Below are 18,209 nucleotides of genomic sequence, written 5' to 3' on the forward strand. Positions count from 1 at the left end.
TTTCTTTCTTTCTTTCTTTCTTTCTTTCTTTCTTTCTTTCTTTCTTTAATTGTCTTACATAGCTCTTCATTATGAAAATAAGTGAAAATGTGTAATTGATGCTTCTCACTTCTACTCAGATAAAACGATAAGAAAAAGCTAGATAGATGACCCTTGGCATTCTTGTTGTTAACATGTTAATACACTGGTTCATGACAAAAGTAAAATCCAATAGTCAGCAGCTGCAAGGAAGTGGTGCTTTATCTGTGGACTGGTTCAGACAATAAGATAATTCAAAGAGTCTTAAACTGCATTCATATTCCACATTAGTGGAGGCCTGCTACCCAGCAATTCTTATTGGGTTCCCTGTCTTATTTTACTGGGAAATGATGGCATAATCCATCTGGGAGTCTGGATGATGATATTTTTCAAAGTGGCAAATGACCATGAGGGAAAATGACAGATTGAAATGGGAAAGTAGATTGCAAAAGGAAGATGTACTCCACTCTTTCTATCTGTGTCTCACAGCATCCAGTGACTAGGTAATTGTGCAGTAGACTCAACCCCATTTCTGATTTTGGAGACAGAGGCAGTGCTTGGTTGCATACTTATTTGAATTCCTCATCCAGGATAGAATGGGTTACCATAAGAAGAAGAAAATGATTTTCTTCCCTATTTATTGAAAAGTTTGGGGAAGACAGTGTGGTACAGTGGTGGGATATGCTGTGAGTAGTATTAAGTTCAAATCCTGTCTCTAAAACTTGATATATTTGTAAATTTAGACAAATCACATCGCCTATATGATTCTCACTTTCCCTATCTATGAAATTAGGAGGTTGAACTAGATGGCTTCAGAGATTCCTTGAACCTCTAGGTCTATGATCCTATAATCCATCCTGGGCACCATTACCCATGGAGCAAATGGTAGACTGCATTCCATGCTGGAAGTTGAGGTACATCAAAATCTAGAAGCTGCCAGCCAAGCTTCTCTACAGAGAAGCTCCTTGAAAGTTTGAGCTATTTCTTTTTTTTTTCTTTATCCTTAGTGCTGAGAACAGTGCTTGGAACATAGTTGGTTACCAATTGGTTACCAATTATCAACTTAATTAAGGTTGATGCAGCTCCATTGTTTCCGTCCACTGTGCTGAGCAGGTGTCAGCAGTCAAAACTTCAGAGGGCATATCCAGATCTTCAGGTCCCTGTTCCATCAGAGCATCTTACAGAGGCCTTTCCAAGACAGATAAAACATGGAATAAGACTATTCTGAAGCCTTTCAAATTTTACTTTAGAGGAAAATAAATTTTTTGTGATTTCTGAGGTATTCTCAATGATATTTGCAGTTGAATCCACAAACATCCTCCGTGGCTCAAGAGGAGTCATTGAAAATATTTTGCTTTTGTTTTTAGGTTATAAAAAAGGTTATTTCAAATCTGATCTCCATTAGATTATCTTTTAGCTAAATAGGAGTTATGCTTAAAAAAAGTAGTCTTTTTTCTCTAGGGGCAGATCAGTGGAGAGAATACCAGGCCTGAAGTCAGGGAGACCTGAGTTCAAATGTGACCTCAGATGCTTACTTAGCTGTGTGACCTTGGGCAGGTCACTTAACCATATTTGCTCCAGTTTCCTCATCTGTAAAATGAGCTCGAGAAGCAACTGGCAAACTACTCCACTATCTTTGTCAAGAAAACCCCAAATGAGGTCATGAAGAATTGGACATGACTGAAATGACTGAATAACAACAACAAAAAAAAAAAAAGTGGTACTGAAAGTGAAAGGGAAAGCAGGCATTCCTTTGCAGAGGCAATCCTTCTGGAATCTAGCTAAGTCTTTCATAAGTAAATTTTTTTTGAATACAGAATCTCTGTAGCAATATATATTTTCTTGGGTTTTCAGAATCAGGTAGATTATGAACACCTTGCCACCATGATAATACTATCCTTAAGCTCAAGAGAAAAAAAAAAAGAAAAGAAAAAAAGCTTTTCTCTTCTATTCATATGCTAAGAAAAGGTATCACATTGTAAGAACCTAAAATAAATTGTACTGCATGAGAAAGACTAAGATGGCATATAAATCACAAATATTTATTGTTTAAAAAACAAAATTAGGTCAGAAAAATGCTAAGAAAAATGCAAAGTGTGCCTACCTTTTGCCTCTACTAGAAATGAGAATAGATTAAATAATCCATCATACTTAGAAACTTGAAAAGATACAGAACAAAAAAAATTATCCCCAAACATCCTGGGTGCCATATCATTCAATGTCACAATAAAAACAATTCATACAGACTCAAGGTATACTTTCTAAATCAGACTATGTTGGACTATGCAAATACTAATTGATGATTTTAAAAGGTAATATGAATAACAAATTTTAAAAAGTGTCTTTATTATTTGGATTTTTGAGACAAAAGCAGATTTAGGAATTCAATATGTTTTTGCTCAATATATTTAAAATATGTCACTAAAGTTGTACTTTCATACCTTAACAGAGTGTGGAGGTGACACTGTGTTATTTAGCTGGAAAGTCTTCAACTATAGCCCACATGAGGAATTATATTTGCTTTTCAAGGACCAGTCTACCTAAGTAAGGAGAGGCTCATTCAGAGCGGGTTGACCAATGGTTACTGAAACCAAAGAATTCATCAAGAAACAAAGTCAAATACAGAATATCCCTCAGTCTTATGTAGGTTCCCTTTTGTTTAATATTAATAATAGCCAGCTTTTATATAGTGCTTTAAAGTTTACAAGTACTATCTCATTTTACCTTTATGACAATCCTGGAAGGCATTATTATTAATCTCTATTTTAAATATGAGGAAACTTAGGCAGATGGAGGTTAAGTGACTTCCCCATGGTCACACAGTTAAGTGGATTTCAATTCAGATCTTCCTAACACCAGTCCCAGAGCTCTCTTCACTACTCTACCTAACTTCTGTAACAGTGATGCTAAAATGTAGAGAGGGCTCTGAGAATCATAGAGTTTTTATTAGACTACTTAAAAGTATTCATTTAATTGTTGGTGCTCTTAATGTGAATTTTCTGTTCAATATTAATGGGTTAAAATCATCTTGGAGGAACTGAACCATGTTAGTGTTCATTATCTTGTCATTAATGAAACCAGATTACATAAGGCACAGAGGTTCTCTTTGGAGAAACAAATAAAAGAATTTGGAGGGGTGGTGCCCCTGAAGACAATGAGACATATAATTTCAGGGAATAGTTAGGCATCTTGCCTTGCAGCTTTCATGATGAGAATAAGCAAAAAGCCCTCTTTAAATAATTGCAATTTATGCATGAACATCTGTTCCCAACAAAAATGAAGTAGAGACATGCTATGAAGAAACTGACAAAATCCTCCAGGACAAGTCGTCATGAGCACTGATACTCATTTACTTCAATATAAAATGGACAGGAGAAAATGGGTGGGAGGGATGTCACGAAAAATATCGTCTGAAACTAAGCAATCCAAGAGTTGAAAGGAATATAGACTACTCATAAACCTAATGCCTACACATCATAAAATTTCTCTTAGAAAAGAGTTTGAAGATAATAAATATGGACAGCACAAACCATACTACAAAAAAGAAAAGAAATTTACTGTATCTTTTTCTTTTATTCTAAAACAAGGTTTATTGTCTTTTTTTTCTTTAACCACATTGTCACTTCCAGAAATAACTCTCTCACAGTCACCTCCTGATTGAATCTTACCTTGTAATAAGTTGACTCCATTATAAAATACAGGAAAGACCTGATTAATAGTGTAAAAGTCATTTCCATATTAATAAACTTTATGTGGCCAAACCATCATCTAATTAAAGCAAAGTTTAAAATCAATACCAAACTCAAAGAAAAGGGGAAAAAACCACAAGAACAACTAAGAAGTTATTGTAGATAGATACAATAGGTCCAAACTGAGCTATTAAAAATAAATATTAATAACAGAAGTGGTGAAGTGATCAAGGAAATGACACTAATTCTAATCTACATCATTTCTTATAGAAGTTTAAATAATAGAAAGCGCTCACCACAATGAAGAGGCCAACAAGATATGGAATAATGTCCCCAGCCAACAAATATATGATTTCATAGCAGCCAAGGACAACAAACTATTTTTTTAACTGCTATTGAGGAGGATAGTGGAAAATCATAAGCAATATTACATCAAAAACAAGGAAAAATAGTAAGGAAGAAAGTCTACAGAAAGTTTGATGTGAGACTCAACTATGAAATTTCATTGCAATAGATGAATAAAAAGGACAAGTAAGACAGATTTCTCAGCATTTCTGTAGCAAACAGCTTTCAGTATTAATAACAGTGGAACAATGATTCTTGGATTGTAGTACCTCAGGCCTTAGTGGTACGTGAGGAAATAGAAAGGACATTGAAGAAGATAAAGTTAGGAATAACAGATGAACCAGATTAAATATACATGCTAATCCTGATACAATCTTTAAAACCTCGTTATAAATTTTCATGATATTTTGAGGAAGGGAAGACAGTGAAAGACTGGTATCATGACTTACCCCTTAACTACAGTTCAGCGGAAAGATTTGAAAAGAAATCAGTAACTTCATATTTGTATGCCTACTTTTTCAGTCCTTGAAAGTCATTATGAGAATGATCTATCCATGAATCATGGGTAAATTTAATGAAAATATCAGAGACATCTTTATATCTTCATAATGATAGATTTGACTGAAAAATACAGAGTGTAAGAGCTTGCTTTATGCTTTGTTTCCTGATTACAAAGAAGAAGAAAAAAAGACGCAGTAGAACAAAGCATAGCCTTGGAGGTTCTTCTCCAAGAAGGTATCTCCCAGGCACATGTTGAGGTCATTTAAAATTTTTTGATAAGCGCAATAAATTTTATTCAATAATCCTCTGATTATCAGTAAGGCTTAAAACAGGGAGACATTTGCTTGACGGAGGCATTTACCACAGTCATGGTGTTCTGAACGTGATCCAAATAGAAAATGGATTTCCTATGAATGTTCCTGTTGGTAGATGACCTTATGATGATTGCATCAAGACACAGAATACTGCAGGGCCCCCCTCAATGGGACCCATAATCACTAAGAAGAAAAGAGCCTAACAATCCACAAAGAAGAAAATAAAGAAAGAAAGAATGGTTATTGTCTAGATTTTTGTCTTAATTGTATATGACCCAAGGGGCAGTAAAAGGAAATCCAGGTGCTGTTCAGTATGCTGCACATGCTGCCAATGGTGATGATTTGTATGCAAAAGCCAGTATAAAAGATATGAATAAGGAAATGTATGATTGCAAAAGCAGATAGGCTGCTCATGCAGTGAGAACAAAGGATAACAAATGGCCCGAGTGCTCTACTGATACCTACAAGATGTTAAAAGGGTAAGGTTTCCAGTGTGCTGGGTAGATCCTCCAGGTTTGGATGGATTTTCCATATTCAGGCCTAAAACTCACAGGAGTGCTAGACCTTTGATTTCTCTCTCTCTTCTTCTTATTTGTTATTCAATTCTGACCACATAAAATGTATCTTCCTAAAACCTACCTCCACACTGGATGTTGTTTTAATCTGCACATAGGAATCACAATAAGACAATGCAAGGCAAATTTTATTATAGAATTTCTTCACATAACTCGGGTTTTGTTTCAGAAACTAAATGCTACAATGCCCAGAAATGTTTTAAGGCATATTAAGGAGGCAAAAAGGAGATTATTATTTTTTTAAATAGTAACTTTCATGAACCCTGAACCCATGAACCCCACAAACCCCAATTTGAAACAGAATCTGTTCTAAGAAAGAGACAAACAAAATTGGGGTACATGTGTCTACGGCTTAATTTCTCTAAGTGGCTCGACGTGCATTGCATGGGAGTTCAGTCCAAAACTGGGCCCTACTAAGTGGGCCAGTTCAGAACTGGCTCAGTTTAGTATGTTGGGGTACAATGTTATATGCCCTTTTAAAAGTAGGTGTTCCCAAGGGGGTGCCAATCAACTGTGATTGTTCAACATACTAGGAGGTGGGTGGGTTCCTTAGATCACTCAGTTTACAGGGGCTGATATCCCCTGCCATCAAAGGAAAGAACACCCCTAGTCTTGGAAGTCTGCCTCCACCCAAACCTGAGTAGGATAAAATCAATTCAAGCCTGGTTGGAGTTTGACCAAGATAAGATTCAATGCAATCTCTTTATCAGAGATGTCCTTCTGAACAACTTTGGACAGAAGATTGGCAGGGTGCAGCTCTGAGTCTCCAAGTCACAGATTACCAAGAGAAATCATTTTTAACACTTTATATAACAACTAACATTTTTGTAGTACATTAAAAATTGCAAAATAATTTGTGTGTATGTGTGTGTATATATGTGTACATATGTATATTTGTGTGTATATATATATGGGTGTGTGTATACATATTTATAGTTCATTAGTTCATTTGATCCTCAAAGAATCCCATGAGATAGGTGCTATTATTATCTCTATTTTTACATATGAGGAAACGGAATTTGTGTGAGTTTTTGAGTCTTGCCCATGGCCATACAACTAGCAAATGTCTGAAGCAGAATTTGAATCCATGTCTTTCTGAATACAGTATAGTATAATATGTAGAATAGTGTAGCTACTCTACTACCTATCTGTCTCTAATACATGGACCTCTTCCTTTGATTTACACCCCAGCCCCATAAGACAGGTGATACAATTGTTATTATTCCCATTTTATACTCTAAGAAAGTGAGGCCCAGAGAGATTGTGATTTCCACATGGACACACAAATAATAAGTTTTAGGGACCAGATTTGAACCCAGATCTTCCCGCCTCTGGGTCCACTATTCTATCTACTATTCCATGATGCCTACTGAACTTCAATATTGTATCTACTATTTCATATTAGCCTGGTCTAAGAATATAACTATTCAAATTCCATATTCTTTGTTTTTAATATAAACAAATGGCTGCCTAAGAAATATGAGCATGTTACAGAACAAATTGTTCTGCTTAGCTTCTCCCAATTGTAAATTAACTCAAATTTTGCAGACCATTAGATTATTATTATATTATTTATTGTCGTTATTATTATTTTTGTTGTGCATTTGTTTCCTTATAACCTTTCTCCAGTAGGGAGTTCTCTTTTGAAGTATGAAGAATTACTTAATGTGGATTGCACTGTTAGAATATGTTACATAAATATAAGAAAATTCTTGTGTTGTTTACTGTTGTTTGCTGCATTTGACAATTAAGTATAATGGATCTAAGGATACGCAGGCCTCTTTCACAAGTAAGAGAAAAAGCACCAAGATCTTCTCTTTCTGTAAAGCATTTATTGAGTTCCTGTCTCTCACACAGACACAAAAATACATGACTATTCTATTTCAAAAGACAAATCTTTTCCTGCCTCTCCCCCCTCTACCACACACACCCTTGTGCATTCTTTTCAGTAACTTATTGTAAAAAAGACTTTTCAGAGGAAAACATTTTATATGTGACTTAACTATACTGTTGTGTTCCTAATAAAACTGAAAAATGACATGTTCCAAAGAGCCATAATTATAGGGAGTTTCTGAAGATATATTTGAGAAGGTCTAGTGGATTAGGGCTTAAAATAGTCCAGCTGCTGTAAAGTTTTCCTTTAATGTTAGCTTGGATACGTTTTCAAATGCAGTACAGTTGGTTACCAAGGGTACTATATTTGACTGATCCAACAGATGCCTTCTTTATAATATTACATACTTAGATGTTTGGGAAAAAAAAGTATCTATTCCTTTTAAAGGTGGGGAGGGGTGATATTCTCATTTTTAAAAGTCCTTATCTGATGCTTTACTTTGGTACTAAGATCTGGCATTTAACCAAGCAAATATTGCCTCTACTGACCCCAGGTGAAGTCACTCTCCAAATTCAACTAACCTAGTCCTTTCAACATCTCCACAATCTGTTACTGTATCCATACTTGAAGCATTTTCCACTTGTTAGGGATTTCCAGGGCTTGTACTACCTAGGAATAGCCTTTGAATCTCCAAGGTACCCTTATCTCAATGAGTAAAGACAGGAGGACTTGAGCTGAGGATTTACATTATTGATCAACTAATCAATTAACGTATTTATTAAGTGCTTACTTACTATGTGCCAGGCACCGTGCCACGTTTGCACCAACGTTCCCCTTCACACCCCCTCCTGCCAAAAAAAAAAAGAAACAACTTTTGCTCTTAAGGAGCTTATGGTCTATTGTAGGAGACAAATATCACTAGGTATTGAAATGTATTATTTTACTTAATTTCAGGAATGGATAGTAATAGCAAATCCTTCTCTCCTCTAAGATATTTCAGGGTCAAAAACTAAAGAATTTTTGTAAATTTTCAGAGTTGTCCATCTACCTTTTCAATCATGCTGCATTGGCATTGTAAATAGTAATTGTTTCTCTTCTAGCCAGGAACCCTGAGGGTCTTCCCTTTCCAGTTAGATGTTTTTTTTTTTTTATTAATTATTATTATTAAAGGGACTCACTCCTTAAAGAGGCCTATTCACTGCAAGGGCATTGCCTCACTCAAAGTGAGAACCTGAAAAGACCTTAACTTAATAGGGCCACTGCATCCTGGCCCTCTTCAGTCATCCTGATCTATATCTGGCCTCTGGACCCAAATGGCTCTGGAGGAGAAAGTGAGGCTGGTGACTTTGCACAGCCCTCCCTCAGTTATCAAAGTCAATTGCAAGTCATGTCATCATCTCCCTGATGTCATGGTCCTCTTCAAGAACAAAGTACAAACCACGTACAATCTGCACTCTAGTGGTCATTAAGTCAAATGATCATACTTTATTTTTTGAGTGGTCATAATGTACTCAGATCATAATAACATGGAAAGCAGTCATTTAAGACAAGAACTTTGAATGCCAATTAAGTAGGCCATGTGGAGCTTTGTAACATCATAGGTAAAAGGTCATACCTCAAATCGAGAAGACCTAAATTCTGACATAGCTAGTAAAACATCTGGTGACAAATTCCTTAACCTTTAAGTTCTTTAAGATTCAAGACTATAAGTTATAGTTGTCAACATGCATTGATGGAAAGCATTTCCACACTCTGACTTCGCTACGCTGATGAAACCACAAGATGTGGACCAAAAACAAATGTGCTGAATCATCCTGATTTATGAAAATTGACATTATCAGATCAATATTAAGACATATTAACAAAATTAATTTATATCAATCACTAACACTGGTAGTTAGCTTAGAATAGATGACATTGTTGGAGGCATGGGTAGGGAAGTTATTATAACATTTCTGGGTTTTTTTTTTTCAGTCAAAAGACAAGGTTTATTAAAGATCTGCCATATTGGCCAGACTATTAAGGAATCTGAACATTGTGAGCTATTGGCTAGGTTCTTAAGGAATCTAAGCCAACTCTTAGTATTTCAATGTCAGTCAACAAACATTCATTAAGCAATATATTCTAGGAACTGTATTAAGTGCTTGAGATATAAAAAGAGGCAAAAAATAGTCCCCACCCTAAACACATTCACAATCTAATGGGGGAGAAGACCAGGGAACAAGTAAGTACAAACAAACAATTTACAGGATAAAAAGGGAATAATGAAAGAGGGAAGGCACTAGAATTAAGAGTGGTTAGGAAAGGCTTCCTGTAAAAGATGTGATTTTAGTTGAGGCTTAAAGGAAGCCAGGGAAGTCAGTAGACAGAAACGAGGAGGAAGACAATTCCAGGCATGGGGGACAGTCAGAGAAAATGCCTGGAGCCCAGAGATGGAGTATCTTATTTATGGAACAGCAAAGAAGCCATTGTCACTGAATCAAAGAATAATACATGGAAGAAGACTGGAAAAGTAGGAGGGGGCTAAGTTATGAAAGGATTCGATTGCCATGTAGAAGATTTTGCGGAGGTTATTGAGTTGTGGGGTGACATGATTGGATCTGTGCTTTAGGAAAATCACTTTAGGGGGTGAATGGAAAATGGATTGGAGTGAGGAGAGACCTGACTGAGGTAGGACTAATGAGGACCTGTACCAGAGTGGTGGCAGTGTCAGAGGAGAGAAGAGGACATGTTCAAAAGATGTTGCAAAAGTGAAATTAACAGGCCTTAACAACATATTGGATATGGGGGGCAGGGTGGTGATAGAAATTGAAAAGTTGAGGATGACATCTATGTTGTGATCCTGAAAGATTACTAGGTATTCCCCTCAACAGTCATAAAGAAGTCAAAAGACAGGGAGGGCTGAAGGGGAAAGATAATGAATTCATTTCGAAACATGTTGATTTTAAGATGTCTCCTGGACATTCAGTTCAAGATGTTTGAAAGACATTTAGAAATGTGAAAATTGAGATCAGGTTAGAGATTGGAGCAAGATAAGTAGATTGGAGAATCATCTAAACCTCTACTCAGCTCCAGAGCAAGCAAAACTAAAAGCAATATACAGAAGTTGCCCAGAGGTAAAATTTGACTTTCTTAAGAATTAGAGGCAATGAACAGTGAAGTGGGCTGCCTCAGGAGGTAGTGATTCCACAACTTATGAGGAGAATATATGGTTTTTATCAAGGAAATTGTTGAAAGGATTCCTGTTGAGATACTAGTAAGTCTAGATGCTATCTGAGGTCTCTTTTCAAATCTAAGACTTGGCTCTCTGCTTCTGCCATTGTTTGACCTGAAAATTCTGAAGTAACTTAAGGATGAAATTCAGGAATTATTGGCCAAAATAAATAATATGTGTATGCAAACAGCCATGATATTGGAGAATTGCCAGATTGCAGATATATCCTCCATTTAATGAAGGGCTTCAGAGAAAATCTGGGAAATGACAAATTGATATTTCACTTCTATATAAGGTAAATTTGTGGAATCCTTTAAGAAAGGTTAGAATCACTAAACCCAAACAAAAATAACTGGAAAAAGTCAAAAAGGTTTCAGTAAGCATATGTTATGGGTAATATGTTGGAATTTTGTGAGAAAGTAAAAAGGAATAGTTATAAAGGAATCAGTGTGGGGGAAATCTATTTGTATTTTGACCATATTCCATAACAAAATAAATAAATAAATGGAACAAAAATTAATGTGGATCGATGCACTTATCTGGGTAGAGAAGCATAAAGAGAAGTGTTCTTCTGGGGCCAATAATGTATTATCTTTCTTAATAATATATAGAGGGGCAGCTAGATGGTGCAGTGGATAAAGCACTGGGCCTGTAGTCTGGAGGACCTGAGTTCATATCCGGCCTCAGACACATAACATTCACTAGCTATGTGACCCTGGGCAAGTCACTTAACTCCAGTTGCCTCAGCCTCCCAAAAAATTAATAATATATAGAAGGGAGTAAAGGGCTTTAAATGTCAAACATAGCAGATCCTATTAGATCCTAGCAGTAGTAGTGAGTCTTGGAGTTTATTCACTCCAATATAATTTATTCAGAATTGTGCTTTAGAAATATGAGTCACAGCCAGGCATGGTGGTGCATGCCTGCAATCCTTGCTTCCTGGAAGGTTGGAATGGGCTGTTGATCTAGATGCCTGCATTAAGTTTGCTTATTAATATGGTGAGCCCCTTAGGAGCAGAGACCATTAGTTTGCCAAGGTAGTGCCAGCGACAATCAATAGTGGCATTGACCCATGAGGATCTCCTTAAGTTCCAGACTGGGTGAGATAAAGAGATTCAGTCATTAAAAGGAGAAGAGGAAAACATTTTTTTTAAACATGTGCTTTTAAAACTTTGGGTTCCAAATTTTCTCCCTTCCTCCCTCCCCACCCACCCTCATTGAAAAGGCAAGCAACTCAATATAGGTTATACATGTGCAGTTATGCAAAACACTTCCATAGTAATCATGTGAAAAACTGACTCTGTTTCCCTCAATCCTATCCCGCTCCCCATTTATTCTATTCTTTCTTTTGACCCTCCTCAGAAGTGTTTGCTTCTGATTACCCCCCTTTCCCAATCTGCCCTCCTCTCCATCATTCGCCTGCTCTCTTATCCCCTTCTCCCCCTATTTTCCTGTAGGGTAAGACAGATTTCCATTCCCAATTGAGTGTGTATGTTATTCACTCCTTAAGCCAAATCCTAGGAGAATAAGATTCACTCATTCCCTCTCACCTTCCCCTGTTTCCCCTCCACGTAAGAGCCTTTTCTTTTCTGTTTTTCTTTTGTGAGATAATTTACCCCGTTCTATCTCTTCCTTTCTCCTTCTCCCAGTATAATCCTCTCTCACTCCTTAATTTTATTCTTCAGATATGACCCTTTCATCTTCAATTCACCCTGTGCCCTCTATCTATCTATTTATCTGTCTATCTATCTATATCGATATCTATATCTGTATCTATATATCTATATATACAAACTAGGAAATAAGAAATACAGGAAATGGGGTACAGAAATCTATTCTGCCATATAGGAAAATAGAAGGGGAAGGGGATAAGAGAAGGGGGGGAGAGATAGAAGGAAGGCAGACTAGTGGAAGGGGTATTCAGAATGCATGCCATCTTGGGGTGTGGGGAGGGGCAAGATGGGGTGAAAATTTGGAACTCAAAATCTTGTGGAAGTAAATGTTGAAAACTAAAAATAAATAAATTAAACTGTCACCTTTAAAGAAAAAAAAAAGAAGAGGAACATAACACAAGTCACTAGAGATTCTTTCCTAAAAACTAATGATAATTCCTGTCAAAATGCTTTGCCCATAGAAAACAGTCTTCAATTATTATATAAAATTACCTATGGTTGTTTTTTATATTTGAAATTATTAGTATACTTGAATAAAGAAATCATGGAAATAGAGGTGTGAGAAGGGACCAACAACAGCGAGGTGGATTAGTGGATCACAATACATTGGCAGATAAAAAAAGATTGAACTCTAGTTTGGAAATGGCCATTTTATTGGCCGATGCCTTATGTGAATACTGTGACATGTCATGATTCAAATGCCGTGGAAAGATGAATTTCTAACTGTAGGAAGAAGGCTGAAGGAAGAGCTAAGTCTCAGGGTAGAGCTGTATTCATTTATGTTTATTGTATACTGAAACCAACCAGTGTAACCTTCTTTTGGAAAATGTCTTTCTCAGTAGATCAAATACTTGTATTAAGACATTAAGTGTAATGTACGGTAAACTTTTTTATTTGTATGTTAATAGCTTTCTTAGATGCCTATCATAGTGACTTGTCACCTCTTAGTTTTCCTATTGTGTTTTTTTCTCTTTTGTAATTTTTAAAAATTTATTTATTTTTAGTTTCAACATTCACTTCCATAAGATTTTGACTTTCAAATTTTCTTCCCATCTCACCCCTTCTCCTACCCCAAGACGTCATGCATTCTGAATATCCCTTCTCTTAATCTGCCCTCCCTTCTATTTCTCCCCCCCTCCTATGATCCCTTTCCCCCTCAATTTTCCTGTAGGGCTGGATAGATTTCTGTACCCCATTTCCTGTATTTCTTATTTCCCAGTTGCATGTGAAAACATTTTTTTTAAACATGTGTTTTTAAAACTTTGGGTTCCAAATTTCCTCCCTTTGTCCCTCCCCACACACCCTTATTGAAAAGGCAAGCAACTTGATACAGGTTATACATGTATAGTCATGCAAAACACTTCCATGGTAGTCATGTTGTGAAAAACTGAGTATATTTCCCTTAATCCTATTCTGCCCCCCATTTATTCTGTTCTCTCTTTTGATCCTGTCCCTACTTAGAAGTGTTTGCTTCTGATTACCCCCTCCCCCAATCTGCCCTCCTTTCTATCATCCCCTTGCTCTCTTGTCCCCTCCCCCTCCATTTTCCTGTAGGGTAAGATAGATTTCCATACCCAATTGAGTGTGTATGTTATTCTCTCCTTAAGACAAATCCAATGAGAATAAGATTCACTCATTCCCTCTTATGTTCCCCCATTTTCCCTCCACTGTAAAAACCTTTTCTTGTCAGTTTTATGTGAGATAATTTACCCTATTCTACCTCTCCCTTTCTCCTTCTCTCCATATAATCCTCTCTCACCCCTTAATTTTATTCTCCAGATATAATCCCTTCATCTTCAACTTACCCTGTGTCCTCTATCTATCTATATACACATATACATGCATATAATTTTTTCCCTCCAACTACTCTAATACTGACAAAGGACTCATGAGCTATAAATATCATCTTTCCATGCAGAATGTAAACAGTTCAAGCTTAATAAGTCTTTTATGATTTTTCTTTCCTGTTTACCTCTTAATGTTTCCATTGAGTCTTGTATCTGAAAGTCAAATTTTCTATTCAGCTCTGGTCTTTTCATCAAGAATGCTTGAAAGTCCTCTATTTCACTGAATATCCATTTTTTTCCCTGAAGGATTATGTTCAGTTTTGCTGGGTAGGTGATTTTTGGTTGTAATCCTATCTCCAGGATATTATATTCCATGCCCTATGGTTCCTTAATATGGAAGCTGCTAAATCTTGTGTTATCCTGATTGTGTTTCCACAATACTTGAATTGTTTCTTTCTGGCTGCTTGCAATATTTTCTCCTTGACATGGGAATTCTGGAATTTGGCTACAATATTCCTAGGAGTTTTCCTTTGAGGATCTCTTTCAGGAGGTGATTGGCGGATTCTTTTCATTTCTATTTTGCCCTTTGGTTCTAAAATATTAGGGCAGTTTTCCTTGATAATTTCTTGAAAGATGATGTCTAGGTTCTTTTTTTGATCATGGCTTTCAGATAGTCCAATAATTTTTAAATCCTCTCTCCTGGATCTATTTTCCAGGTCAGTTGTTTTTCCAATGAGATACTTCACATTGTTTTCTAATTTTTCATTCTTTTGGGTTTGTTTTACAGTGTCTTGATTTCTCATAAAGTCACTAGCTTCCAATTGCTCCATTCTAATTTTTAAGGAAGTATTTTCTTCAGTAAGCTTTTGGACTTCTTTTTCCATTTGGCCAGTTTTGCTTTTTAAGGCATTCTTCTCCTCAATGGCTTCTTGGAATTCTTTTGCCATTTGGGTAAGGCTATTTTTAAGGTGTTATTTTCTTCAGTATTTTTGGGGTCTCCTTTAGCAAGCTGTTGACTTGTTTTTCATGATTTTCATGACCTTTTGTGGGTTCTGCTACTTAATAATTTGTTTAGAGTCATTTTCTACAGGTATTTGGAGGGGTTTGGGGGAGAACTCAAGCAAGTCACTGTTTTTACTCTGCCATCTTGGCTCCACCCCCTCTTTTGTAATTTTTGAAAGAAGACGTATTGTGAACTTTCTTCAGGCCTTACTATCACCCTGCTGCTCCATCCCCATCATTCTAAGATAACAATAGCTTCTTTAAGGTCACCCTTTGAACATTTTTAGCAAATGCCCTGAATGGCTCTCCCATCCAGATAATAGCTACCTATTTGAAGGACTGATGAAGGTGTAGCATATATGTCAAGATTGACTTGCCCCAGAGACCAATGATGAGTTCAGAAAGAATGTCTATCCCAGCCGTATTGATCCTAGCCAATCAATACACCTAAAACCTTCAAGACAAGATCAAAAGTGAAACTTTGCTGATAAGCTATGTCAGAAATAAGGCTTTTTTTTCTAAGTAAGGACCTCATATTGCACTGAGGTCAAAGATTAATGCTATAAACCTCATACCAATGCTAGTGATTGCATCGATATGTCAACAGATGTCATGGGATGAAGAACATATGGTCCTGGAGGGCATGCCCCTTACCTGAGGGGAAACTGGGCAATAGTCACATTTCTATATATGTATATATAGGTATATATACATATATACATGTATATATGTGTGTGTGTATATATAGGTACATATATGTGTGTATATATAGGTATATATGTGTGTATGTGTATATATATGAGTGTGTGTGTGTGTGTGTGTGTGTGTGTGTGCATGATCCAGCTGGCTATACCATGTCCTTAGATAAATCTCCACTGCAATATATCTGCTTTGGGGTTTGTTTTTTTTTTTTTTTTACTTTTAGTGGAGATGAAGTAATATTTATCATTTATCCATTGAGAAAGTATTTGTTTCTGAATACTGGGAAATAAGGGGCAACTAGGTGCCACAGTGGATAAAAGTGTTATGCTTGAAATCAGGAATGATTCAGATGAATCTTTCTGAGTTCAAATTTGGCCTCAGACGCTTACTAGTTGTGTAACTCTATGGAAGATACTTAACACTCTTTGCCTCAGTTTCCTCATTTGTAAAATGAGTTGGAGAAGGAAATGGTAAATCACTCCAGTATCTTTGCCAAGAAAACCCCAAATGGTGTCACAAAGAGTTGGAAAAGTTTGAAATGATTGAATGACAACAAACAATAATTTTGGGGAGTGAATTGGAGAGACTGCTGCTTTAAATCTTGAAATTAGTCCTTCAAACCTCACACGTCTAATAGAAATTGCAGTATATCTAACGATATGAGGTTGAAATCAGAAAGACTCATATGTCTTCTCACTAGATATATCTGGAGTTTGTCATTGACATCTATAGTGACTGATACAAAACGACCCATCAGTGGCCCTGGCCAAGCCTGAGAGCCAAGAGCAAAAGAGGGGCAGAGAAATTTTTCCAGCAATGTTGGGAAGGAGTGCGAGCCTTACACTTTGTTTTGTTAAAACTTGCTCTTTTGCTTCTATTCCTTTGTAAATGGAACAGTCGATGATGAGGGCCAGTTTCAGAAAAGCAAAACAAATTAAAAAAGGAATTTAGAGGTCGAAGTTTCAGTCCTCGGGAGCGTCCCTTTGCTGTCAGTGTCAGGAAGGCGGTTTTCTGGAGTCGATGTCTAGGAGTTACCCCATCAGTATCCTAGGGCTCCGTGAAGAACGTCAGCCTCAGGTTCTGGAGACATTGCTGTTGGGACTGAAGACTCTGAAAAAGTCTTAGCAACAGCTCTGCCCCTAAACCAAACAGGACCCCAAAAGCGCCTCAAGTTGTGATCCTCTCCCTCCCAAAGCTTTAAAGAAACATGAAAGAGAGCATCCTGGTGTTGGGAAGTGGTGGACTAGGAAAGAGGAAAAGACAGTTCCTTGTAATTACAGAATCTTGGAGTTGGAAAGAACCTCAGAGACCATCTGTTTGTACTAATGTCTGCTCAAGATTCCCTCCTACAATATCACCAACATTCTTGAAACCTTCCAGTGAGGGGGAACTCACTACCTCCTAAGATAGGCGTTATCCATTGAGACGACTCTGATGCTTGAAAAGTTTTTTTTTTTCTTATCTCAAATCAAAGTCTGATTTCCGGTAATTTTTTTCCTAATGTACCTTTCTGCCTTCTAAGGCCAAATAAAAGAAGTAGAGAAAATATTCCTTATGAATTCTAAATAGTTGAAGCCAGTAACCGTTGTATCTCCAATAAGTCTTCATTCAGGTCAAATATTCCCAGTTCCTTCCATTTTCCTCATATTGCATGGTCTGTATTCCCCTCTCCATGTCTCATGATATCCTTTCACTACAAGTTGAGTAAATGTAGACCTGATAATATAGGAATCAAATGGTTAGGTAGATTCAGAAATGGCCAAATGATGAACTCAGAGAGTGGTAATCAATAGGTCAATGTTAACCCAGATAGATATCTCTTATGTAGTACCTAATTCCATTCCCATCCCATTGGATTCAACATTCCCCTCAATGCCTTGAATTCAGGCAAAAAAAGTGTACTTGTCGCATTTGTGAATGACAAAAAATTGAATAGCAAATATATGAGAGATGAACTAAAATTTTAAAAATTAGTAAGCTAGAATAATAGATCAAATACAATAAGATAAATAAGGATATATTTTGGTACCCTCATATGGGTTGAAAAAACAAATCATATGAGTTCAATTAGATGAACCATGTAAAACAACAATAGATAAAAGTTCTCTAGGAGCGGATATGGGGCATTTTAGAGGATTACAATGTCATTGTGGTATGATAAGAAAAAAAAATCTCTCATGTCTATTTCAATTTGGGGGCATATTGTTTTCACTCAAACTTGTTACAAAAAGTTTCTTTTGAAAATGTGTAACATTATCTTAGCTGAACTAAAAGAGACTTGGGATCAGAAGATTCTCCTGGGGAATAACATGAAATGCCTTGCCATCAGAGATTCAGGAAATCAAGCTGGTGTTGGGGCTTATGGACAGACTCTTATGCCCAGAGTCCACATGGATATGGTTTCAAAGCAAGTGCATATTGCTACTATAGAGCATGGAATGACTGATGTGTATAGTAATGAATGCACTAGGTTCTGGATGAAAGATGACAGCTATGGAATTGGCCAGGGGGGAGGTAGGCTTAAGGATCAAATCTCCAAGATCAAGCCAGGGTTG

This window comes from Vombatus ursinus, unplaced genomic scaffold (genome assembly GCF_900497805.2).
Source record: "Vombatus ursinus unplaced genomic scaffold, bare-nosed wombat genome assembly UNPS02014784.1, whole genome shotgun sequence".
Taxonomy (NCBI): domain Eukaryota; kingdom Metazoa; phylum Chordata; class Mammalia; order Diprotodontia; family Vombatidae; genus Vombatus; species Vombatus ursinus.